Source organism: Dama dama, chromosome X, assembly GCF_033118175.1.
Source record: "Dama dama isolate Ldn47 chromosome X, ASM3311817v1, whole genome shotgun sequence".
Lineage (NCBI taxonomy): Eukaryota > Metazoa > Chordata > Mammalia > Artiodactyla > Cervidae > Dama > Dama dama.
Genome location: NC_083714.1, coordinates 112,393,437 through 112,404,045, shown reverse-complemented (window position 1 = coordinate 112,404,045; position 10,609 = coordinate 112,393,437). Strand labels below are relative to the sequence as shown.

At 43.5% G+C, this 10,609-nt stretch overlaps 1 pseudogene; it reads left to right on the top strand.

Moving 5' to 3' along the window:
• Positions 1-278: 278 nt before the first annotated feature.
• Positions 279-1,843, top strand: LOC133052810 (small ribosomal subunit protein uS5-like; annotated as a pseudogene).
• The last annotated feature ends 8,766 nt before the right edge of the window (positions 1,844-10,609 follow it).

Sequence of the window (10,609 nt, the reverse complement as noted above, 5' to 3'; positions counted from 1 at the left end):
ACACCTAAATACATGAAACATACTAATAGACATAAAGGGAGAAATTGACAGGAATACAATAATACTAGGAAACATTAACACCCCACTGATATCATGGACAGATCTTTCAGACCAAAACAAAACAAAACAATAAGGCAACAGAGATCCTAAATTCCACAATAAAATAGTGAGACATAATTGATATTTTCAGGACATTACAGCCTCAAAATACCAGAATACACTTCTTCACAAGAACACCAAATGGTGGATGATACTGGTGCTGTGAGAAAGCCTAGAGAAGGCCTGGAATGGGAGGCCGTGGCGGCTTCCAAGGTGGCTTCAGCAGGGGGGTCCTGGGTTTGGGTCACAGCCAGGATCAGGGATAGGGCAGAGATCACAGAGCTCACGGAGGCAAGGCCAAGGCCAAGGTGTGGCTCCCGGTTACCAAGCTGGGCTGCCTGGTCAAGGACATGAAGATCAAGTCCCTGGAGGAAATCCATCTCTCCTCTCTGCCCATCAAGGAATTTGACATCATTGACTTTTTCCTGGGAGCATTCCTCAAGGATGAGGTTTTAAAGATTATGCCCATGCAAAAACAGACCGTGCTGGTCAGCAGACCAGGTTCAAGGCATTTGTTGCCATCAGGGATTACAACGGATGTGTCGGTTCAGATGTCAAGTGCTCTAAGGCAGTAGACACTGGCATCCATGGGGCCATCATCCTGGCCAAGCTCTCTATCATCCCCACGTGACGAGGCTACTAGGAAAATAAGATTGGCAAATCCCACAGCGTCCATTGCAAGGTGACTGGCTGCTGGGGCTCTGTGCTGGTGGGCCTCATCCCTGCTCCCAGGGGCACTGGCATCACCTCAGCCCCTGTGCCCAAGAAGCTCCTGATGATGGCTGGCACTGATGACTGTTACATCTCTGCCAGTGGCTGCACCATCACCCTGGCATTTTCGCCAAGGCTACTTTTGATGCCATTTCCAAGACCTACAGTTATCTCACCCCTGATCTCTAGAAAGAGACGGTGTCCACCAACTCTCCGTATCAGGAATTCACTGACCATCTTGTCGAGACCCACACCAGAGTCTCTAAGCAGAGGACCCAGGCTCCAGCTGTAGCCACCACATAATTTTATATGAGAAAAATAAAGTGAATGAAGCCAGGAAAAAAAAAAAAACCATAATACACATTCTTAACAATTACACATGGAACATTCTCTAAAATAGTAGGACACAAAACAAGCATCAACAGATTTAAGAGAATAGAAATTATTTCAGGGATCTTTTCTGATCACAATGGTATGAAAGTAGAAAACCACCACAGAAAGAAGGGAAAAATGATTACATTGAGACTAAATAACATGCTCTAAAAAAACAATGGGTCAACAATGAAGTCATAGAGAAAACTTAAATATACCTTGAAACAAATGACAATGAAAACAGAATCATACAAAATCTATGGGATGCAACAAAAGCAGTCTTAAGAGGGAGGTTCACAGCAATATAGGTCTTCCTCAAAAAACAAGAAAAATCTCAGATAAACTCCCTACTGACCACCTAAAAGAATTGGAAAAAAAGAACAAACAAGACCTAAAGTCAGCAGAAGGAAGAAAATAATAAAGAGCAGAGAGAAAATAAATAAAATAGAAATTACAAAAATAATAGAAAAAGAACATCAATAAAACTAACAGCTATTTTTTGAAAGGGTAAGCAAAACTGACAAATCTCTGGCCAGGCTCACCAAGTAGAAAAGAAGAACCAAATAAACAAAATAAGAAATAAAAGGAGAAATAATAACAGATACTGCAGAGATTTTTTTAAAAAATAGAATACAATGAACAATTACATGCCAACAAATTCAACAACCTAGAGAAATGGACAAGTTTCTAGAAACAGACAGCCCACCAAAAATGAATCAAGAAGAATTAGATAAATTTGAACAGATCACTAGAAGTGAAATAGAATTTGTATTAATAATAATAGAAAAAACCTCCCTGCAAACAAAGTCCAGAACCAGATGGCTTCATTGGGGAATTCTACCAAACACAGGAGGAACTTATACTGATTCTTCTCAAATTCTTCCAAAAGACTGAAGAGGAGGGAGTACTCCCAGTTATTCTATGAAGCCACCATCACCCTGATACCAAAATCAGACAAAGACACTACCAAAAAAGAAAACTACAGGGCAATATCTTTGATAAATATAGATGCAAAAATTCTCAGCAAAATATTAGCAAATCAAATCCAACAATATACAGAAAAGATCATACACCATGATCAAGTTGGATTCATCCCAGGGTCAAAAGGATGTTTCAACATATGTAACCCAATCTTGTCATACAACATATCAACAGAAGAAAAGACAAAAACCACATGATCATCTCAATGATGCAGAAAAAACATTTGACAAAATTCAACATCCATTCATGATAAAAAGTCTTATCAAAGTGGGAATAGAGGGAATATATTTCAACATAATAAAAGCTATTTATGACAAACCTACAGCCAACATAATACTCAACAGTAAAAAGCTAAAAGCCTTCCTGCTAAATTCTGGAACAAGACAAGGATGTCCACTCTCACCTCTTCTATTCAACATAGTATTGGAAGTCCTAGACACAGTATCAGATAAGAAAAAGAAATAAAAGTTGTCTAAATTGAAAGGGAAGAGTAAAATTGTCATTATATGCAGATAACTTACGGCTTAAAGACTTAAACATAAGACATGACACCATAAAACTCATATAAGAGAACATGGGTAAAACATTCCCTGACATAAATTGTAGTGATGTTTTCTTAGGTCAGTCTCCTCCCAAGATAATAGAAATAAAAGCAAAAATAAACCAATGGGACCTACTTAAACTTATAAGCTTTTGCACAGCAAAGGAAACCATAAGAAAAACAAAAAGAAAACCGACAGACTGGGAGAAAATATTTGCAAACACTTTGAGCAACATGGGCTTAATTTTCAAAATATACAAATAGCACATACAGCTTAATAACAAAAAAACAAACATCCCAAACAAAAAATGGGCAGAAGGTCTGTTCTTTCTCCAAAGAAAACATACAGATGGCCTATAAGCATATGAAAAGATGATCACCATCTTTTTTATTAGATGCTAATCAACACTTCTAATTATTAGAGAAATGCAAATCAAAACTACGAGGTATCACCTCACACTGGTCAGAAAGGCCATCATTAAAAAGTCTAGAAATAATAAATGCTGGAGAGGGTTTGAAGAAAGGGGAACCCTCCTACATTGTTGGTGGGAATATAAATTGGTACAGGAACTATGGAAAACACAGAGGTTCCCTAAAAAACTAGAAATAGAGTTACCATATGATCCAGCAATCCCACCCCTGCACAAATATCTGGAGAAAACTAATTTGAAAAGATTCATGTACTCCAATGTTCATTACAGCACTATTTACAAAAGCCAAGACACAAAAAGAACCAGAATGTCCATCAACAGATGAATGGATAAAGATATGGCTTGTATATACAATGGAATATTACTCAGTTATATAAAAGAATGAAATAAAGCCATTTGCAGCAATATGCATGGACCTAGAGATCAAACTAAGTGAAGGAAGTTAGATGGGTACCATCACAAATACCATATATCACTTATATGTGGAATCTCAAAAATGATACAAGAGAACTTATTTACAAAACCTACCCACAGTCATCGAAAACAAACTTAGGGTTACCAAAGAGGGAATGAGGAGGAAGGAGGGATAAATTAGAAATTTGGGTTTAATATATACACACTATTATATATAAAATAAACAGCAAGGTCCTACTATATAGCACAGGGAACTATATACAGTGTCTTATAATGAACTATAATGGAAAAGAATCTGAAAAAGAAATATATATATATAAACACACACATATGTAACAGAATCACTTTGCTATATACCAAAAAGAAAAGCGTTAGTCGCTCAGTCGTGTCTGACTCTTTGCGACACCATGGACTATAGCCCATCAGGCTCCTCTGTCCATAGAATTCTCCAAGCAAGAATACTGGAGTGAATTGCCATTTCCTTCTCCAGGGGATCTTCCCGACCCACCCTGGGTCTCCTGCATTGCAGGCAGACTCTTTACTGTCTGAGCCATCAGGGAAGCCTAAACCAGAAACTAACAACACTGTAAATCAACTATACTTCAATTTGTATTATTTTTTAAAAAAAATATTTTAATTGAAAAAATTTTTTACCATGCTGCACAGCATGTGGGATCTTAGTTCCCCAACCAGGGATCAAACACATGCCTCCTGCATTGGAAACACAGAATTTTAACCATTGGACCACCAGAGAAGAGCTTACTTCAATTTAAACAACAACAAAAAAGGATTTAAGAAGAAAAAACAAAGTTGGCAAACCATTGTTGTGCTGTTCAACTCTTTTCGATCCTGTGGACCGTACCTACCAGGCTCCTCTGTCCATGGGATGTTGGTCTCCTTTCAAATAAAAAAAAAGTGAAACCTGGGAATCTGAGAGCAGCTCATCCAGGACATCTCAGTAAACGCTGAATCCCAACTGCAGTGAGTTACTGGGGCTGCATGTATTCAGTGGAACAGCTGATTTAGAATCTAGCAAACCCAGGTGGCGCTTGTGGTAAAGAACCCACCTGACAAGGTTTAATCCCTGGGATGGGATGATCCCCTGGAGGGGGGGCATGGCAACCCACCCCAGTATTCTTGCCTGGGAAATCCCATGGACAGAGGAGCCTGGCAGGCTATAGTACATGGGGTGGCAAGAGAGTTGGATAAGACTGAGCAACTTTTTAAAAAAAGAGAACTTGATGCATCAAAGGGTCCTAACCACTAAAATCCCAGATTGACATGGTTTGTTAGCTGATTCACAGGCCTAGGGAGGATTCTTTGCGTGTGTACTTTGTGGATTTGGGGAGAGATTCCCCCCACCAGAGGCCCATTGGCTACCTTTTTCAGGACCGGTGATCACAATTTACCCATCTCACTTGGCAAAGAAGGACCCCCTGGTTCTACTTGTCCAAGTGGGGTTGCCCCCTGCTCCACATACACATGCCGCCTCCCCTCTTCCTGCTTCGTATCAGGGTCTGGGCAGACTGGCCCTGCTGAGGCAGAGAGCCCCTCCCGACTTCCCATCCGCATTTTCCTGGGACGTGTCCTCCATGTCCCACATTGTTCCACCCTCCAATCATGTGTACATGTTGTTAGCAAGAGAGTAAGTAAAAATCAAAGTATGCACGGTCATATTTTCGAACTGACACCTCTGTTCCCCCATGTCCTCCCACCTTTTAGGGTTTTTCCATTGTTCCTCGCTCTTTCACCCTCTCAATGTGGCGGCAACCGGACTAGTCTTGTTCTCTGCTTTATGGATGTATTGATAATTAGCAGAGAACAGAAAAAAGAGCAGATTCTGATGTCTGAGTTGTAAAGGCCTAGCCCCTGAGAGGAAACAAAATAACTCCAGTGAACTCTCTCTGTTTGAGGTGGTGACTGATGAGTCCAAGCTCCCCCAGGCCACACAAAGTTTCCCTGGGCTGGGGTGGTGGGGAGCAGGGGTAGATGCCAGAAGACCTGCTCACAGCCCAACATTCAGAGACAGCTGCAGCCAGAGGGGCCCACAGAGGACAGGAAAACACAGATGTAATTGTACTTCTGTTCCCAATCACCAAAAGGCAAAAACTGTGCAAGTGCTCATCAACAGCTAAATGGATTCACAAAATGTGGTCTACCTGCACAACAGAATATTATCTGACCATAAAAAGGAATTAAGTACTAAATACCTGCTATAACGTGGATGAACTTTGGAAATATCATGCTGAGTGAAAGAAGCCAGACACAAAGACTGTACATTGTTATGATTCTATCTACATGAAATGCCCAGGATTGGCAAATTCACAGATTAGATTAGTAGTTGCCAGGGGCTGGGAAGGGATAAGGAGTGACTGCCAATGGGTGAGGTTTTCCTTTTGGGGTGATGAAAATGTTTGGAACTAGACAATGTTGATAGTTGCACAACACTGTGAATGTATTAAATGCTACTGAACTGTATACTTTAAAAATTGTTGGGAATTCCCTGGCAGTCCAGTGGTTAAGACTCTGCACATTCACTGCTGAGGGCCTGGGTTCAATCCCTAGTTGGGGAACTAAGATCCTACAGCCATAGAGAGTGGGCAAAAAAACCCCCCACAAAACCCAAATTGTTAAAATGGTGACTTTTATGTTACGTGTATTTTAACACATACACACTACACAGGCTTCCCCTCCACCGCGCCCCCTTGTGGTTACAAGGAGCTCTTGCACACACCCCTACTCCCACTGCTGGGTATGCACTGGTTCCTTGCACAACCTCCTGTACCCTCTTTGTTTGGCTGACCCTTTCTGCCATCTATCCTCCCCCTCCCAAGTCAATAAGTATCCATTTAAATTGAGCCCTGCACTAAGCCCTGCACGAAGGAATTCCACATCACCATGGACCAGGGCTATCCCAGGGTTCACTCGTGGGGACAGACAACTGTTGTTAGGCAGATCGATTTCCGCTCACCTACATCCTTTGCTTCTGCCTCCTCACCCCCACCCTTTCTACCCAGACATGTGAGGGGGGCTTCAGAGCCCCCTCACATGCCTCAGGCCCAGGGATGAAAGACAAAATCTCTTGCGAACTTTCGTTGAGCAATGCCCATCACCCTGCAAGAGGGCCACACGGCAGGATGGGATCCTCTGCGGGTGCATGACCTGACCTCCAAATGGGGGCTCTGCGGACGCCATCAGATCCTACCACCTAGCCCAGGGCGGTGCCACCAACACAGGCCCTCCAGGACCGGAGCCGGAAGAGCAGCCGCCTGGGAGGCCCTGAGCCTTGCTCTCTCATTGGTGGTCCAGTCCGTCACAGATCACTTGATCAGTCCCTCCCCGGACCAGACACCTCAAATCAAGGAGTGTCCTGTGAGTGTCAGGAGCCTGAGGGGTGACAAAGCCCCCTGGTGGCAGGGAGGGCCACGGCAGGGATCACAGCACTCCCCGTCACGGAACCCGCCTTCTCTCTAAAGCTCCCATCGCGTCGCGAGCGGCCATTCAAAGTCAAGCGGAGTCTGCGCGAGGCCCTGCCCACTTCACCAGTTTTCTGTGGGCGTCGACGTTTCCCATGGAGCACGATTCGTGATTGGTCGGGTAAAGCATCCAAGAAGGCGGAGCTGAGCCAGCAGCTGCTAGACTGCCGCCGCCGTCGCCTTGGCAACCCGGCCCAGTCGCCTGGCCTCCCCAGCTCTGCGACGGGGCTATGGTGCCCTCTAGCGGCCGCGTGCTGACACGGCAGGGGACCGACACCGGGTGGGCGTTAGGAGGCCCTTCGCGCGTGGGAGGCTGGGAAGTGGGGGAACCGAGGCAGACGGAGAGGGGAACAACCCGTTCAAGGTCACGGAGAGACACAAATCCAAGCCTTCCGGAGTCGGCCCTTTGGTATTCTGCTTCCGCTTTTGTCAAGTCAAAGAAACAACAAAAACCCCCTCACAGGCTGGTACCTACACAGAGCTTAAGCGGCAGAGCCCCTCGTTAGCAGACGACTCTTGGCGGAGGTAGAGGTGGGGGTTGGGGGCGCGGCCAGAAATGGATCCACCTGGTCCTACGCGTTGGTACCATTTGCAGGAGTGAACTGCAAATTAGTTAAGATATGTATTGAATCGTAATAGGTAAAGATGGCTCTCTTCTCACCCTGACTCTGTCACGCTTCCCCTCAGGTCCTGAAGCATTAGAAGCTGCCTGAGAGCAAGTTGAGTTGGGGGGTACATTTTACTGTGGCCTTAATGGGAACTGTTTACATAGATAGCTATTACTGGCCATCCTGGGGTAGGAATGACTTCCAGGAATAATCCCACTGCCCACCTGCCATCATGACACTGAGCACTAGAGCAGCTGGGATGTGGGAGGAGGAGGAGGAGAAACAAGGTTTGAAATGTACAGAGCCGGAAGCTGGTATGTGGAAAATTCTTCCAATCATCAAATGCCTAAATTTATGAGCAGCTCAAAACGGAAGTTTTTCCTGTTGAGAGTTATCATCAATAATGCAGTGAATATAACTGCAAACTCCCTCTATAAAAATTTTTCAAATATGTCCATATGTAACCAACAGAAACAATTCTGGCATGGAGAAGTAAATTGTAACAATTTTTTTTTCAGATCATAGAGAAAGAGATAGAGAAAAAGAGAAAAGAGATAAAATTTGAATAGAGGCAATATATGGGTTTGGGGATTAATAATATACTTAATGAGAAGAAGTGAAGTATATGAACACACTGGAGGAAAATTAAGTTTCTTGCTGACTTGACCAAAATACTGACACTGATAAAAATAACACACATCTCATAATAGATCTTTACAGGACATTGAGGTCAAGTTGACTGAGTATTGTCACTTCAGAGTATTTAAGATGGGTCTCTGAATATGAAACCTTGATATACCCAGAAAATGTATAGCTTTCATAGGAAAGAAACTTGACAGAGATTTCCCGAAATTTGACAGCAGTCCTAAAAATGTACACAGCATTAATAACAAATTGCAAAGCTGAAACTTCTAAACTATCAATAATGAAAACCAAATTTCCATCTACCAAAAGAAAATCAGCATGAATTATTTTTCTATCCTCTTGCTAGAAAATGGTATTACAAGATTGTTGTCATATGAAAAGGCAGGCAAAGCATCTGCAGCCAAAAATTGTAGGGGGGAAAAATGTGTTATAGGAGTTTGTCAGGCAGTTAACAAAACTTTATATCAGTTTTCTGAATTATGTGAGATTTGAAGTATTTCTCAGCTTTTAAAATGTTATGTATTGTGTTTTTTTTCTGATTCCAAAGAACATTCCTTTCCTAACTAATTCTGTATTCCTAATTTTCTGTTCTTTTTTACCCCCCCCCCAAGTTATATAATCCTCAGTAACCCACAAAACCTGGAGCTGCCTCAAACGAACACCCACACAACACCATTCATCACATACTTGAGAATCAAGAACTATAGCCTCATTAAGTAAAAAGAGGCACATGATCTGTTTTCTAGAGATATTTGTGTGCTTTGAAGTGGCTCTTTTATCAGTAAAAAGGTGCTGGTGAACATTAGGTCCAACAGCTGACTTTGACTCTAGAAAATTCAGAGAATCACAAAATCATAGACTTACTAAAAGCTTGATCCAATGAGAATGACCTTCACTCATTAAGGTACTTTTGCTGTTGGTTCCCCCAGAGCCTTCCATTCCTTTAGTGTCATCCCCCAAAGAAACTGCAGAGGACAGCTTGGGGCCATTCTGTCACCATTCTCTCAGACAGAAGGGGTGAGTTTTCTTCCTTGTTAGTCTCTTGGATATTTTAGGATTGTCATCGTCTGTTACACAAAACAGAACAAAATTTCACGTTTTACCTTAATGTTTCATGAGGTAAACTTCTTTCATCTTGTCCTATTGACATCTGTAGAAAGAGGATTTTGTTTTGAAAGTCTGTTGCTCAGAGCTAAGCGGCTACAACTTACAGAAAGGTGCCTTATCCATTCGAATGTACAACAGTATCCTCTTTGGTGGAGAGCTTCTAGTCCCACGTTGGTTTTTTTCCTGTCAGGCTGTACTAGAAGAAGAAACATAAGAGGCACAAGGGTATGCCAGATGGTGAAAAATAGGTTTACAGCACCAAAATAGTGTTGTTTTCATTAAAAACTAGGCTAGCATGGAATGCCAGAAGGTGTGAAACCCAGCTCTGAATAACAGTCTCCATATTTAGTGTTAATCTTGGCCTGTGTGAACCTCCCACCAGGTGAAGCAGGGTGGGCCTGCCAGCCTTCCTGGGGTGGAGGGGCGAAGGGGGGCGGGCAGGGAGTTGTTTTTGCAGGGCTGGCTGCAAAGGATCCTGGAGGCCCATGGGGGAGCCAGTGGGCCTGCTTTTTAGGGGGCCAGCTTGGCTTCCCACCCCTTCCTATCCCCATGCCCTGCCATCAGTACACTGAAATCCTCAGCCAGGCGCTGATTCACCCATATCTCCTTCATACTGGAGTCTGAGGTCCAAGAACAATTATGGCTGGAAACATGACCTCCAAGTAATCCTAGGTTTCTTCAGCATTATTTTATAGAATTTTATTTCTTTATTTTTGACTGTGCTGGGTCTTCGTTGCTGCGCGGGCTTCTCATTGCAGTGGCTTCTACTGATGTGGAGCACGGGCTTTAGCATGTTTGGGCTCAATAGTTGCAGCTCCCGCGCTCTAGAGCACAGGCTTAATAGTTGGGGCGCACGGGTTTCGTTGCTCCGTAGCATGTGGGATCTTCCTGGATCAGGGATCAAACCCATGCTTCCTGCATTAGGGAGGGGGATTCTTTACCACTGAGCCACCAGGGAAGCCTTCTGCAGCATTATTGAAGGGAACAGCCACGTCCAAAAGTTTTCCCCTAACCCTTAGGGTTACCGAACCAAACTTGGATCCGCTCTCCCGCACTGTAAAGCCCAACGACTGACGCCCGGTTATGGGGAAGGAAAGTGCACCATCTGTCTCAGGGCTTCCAGCAAAGAGCCTCGGCAGTACTTAAGGGTCAAAAGACCCAACTCTCTGACGGCTTTCAGGGGAAGGTTTTTAAAGATGAGAGAGAGGGTTGCCGGGTATGTGA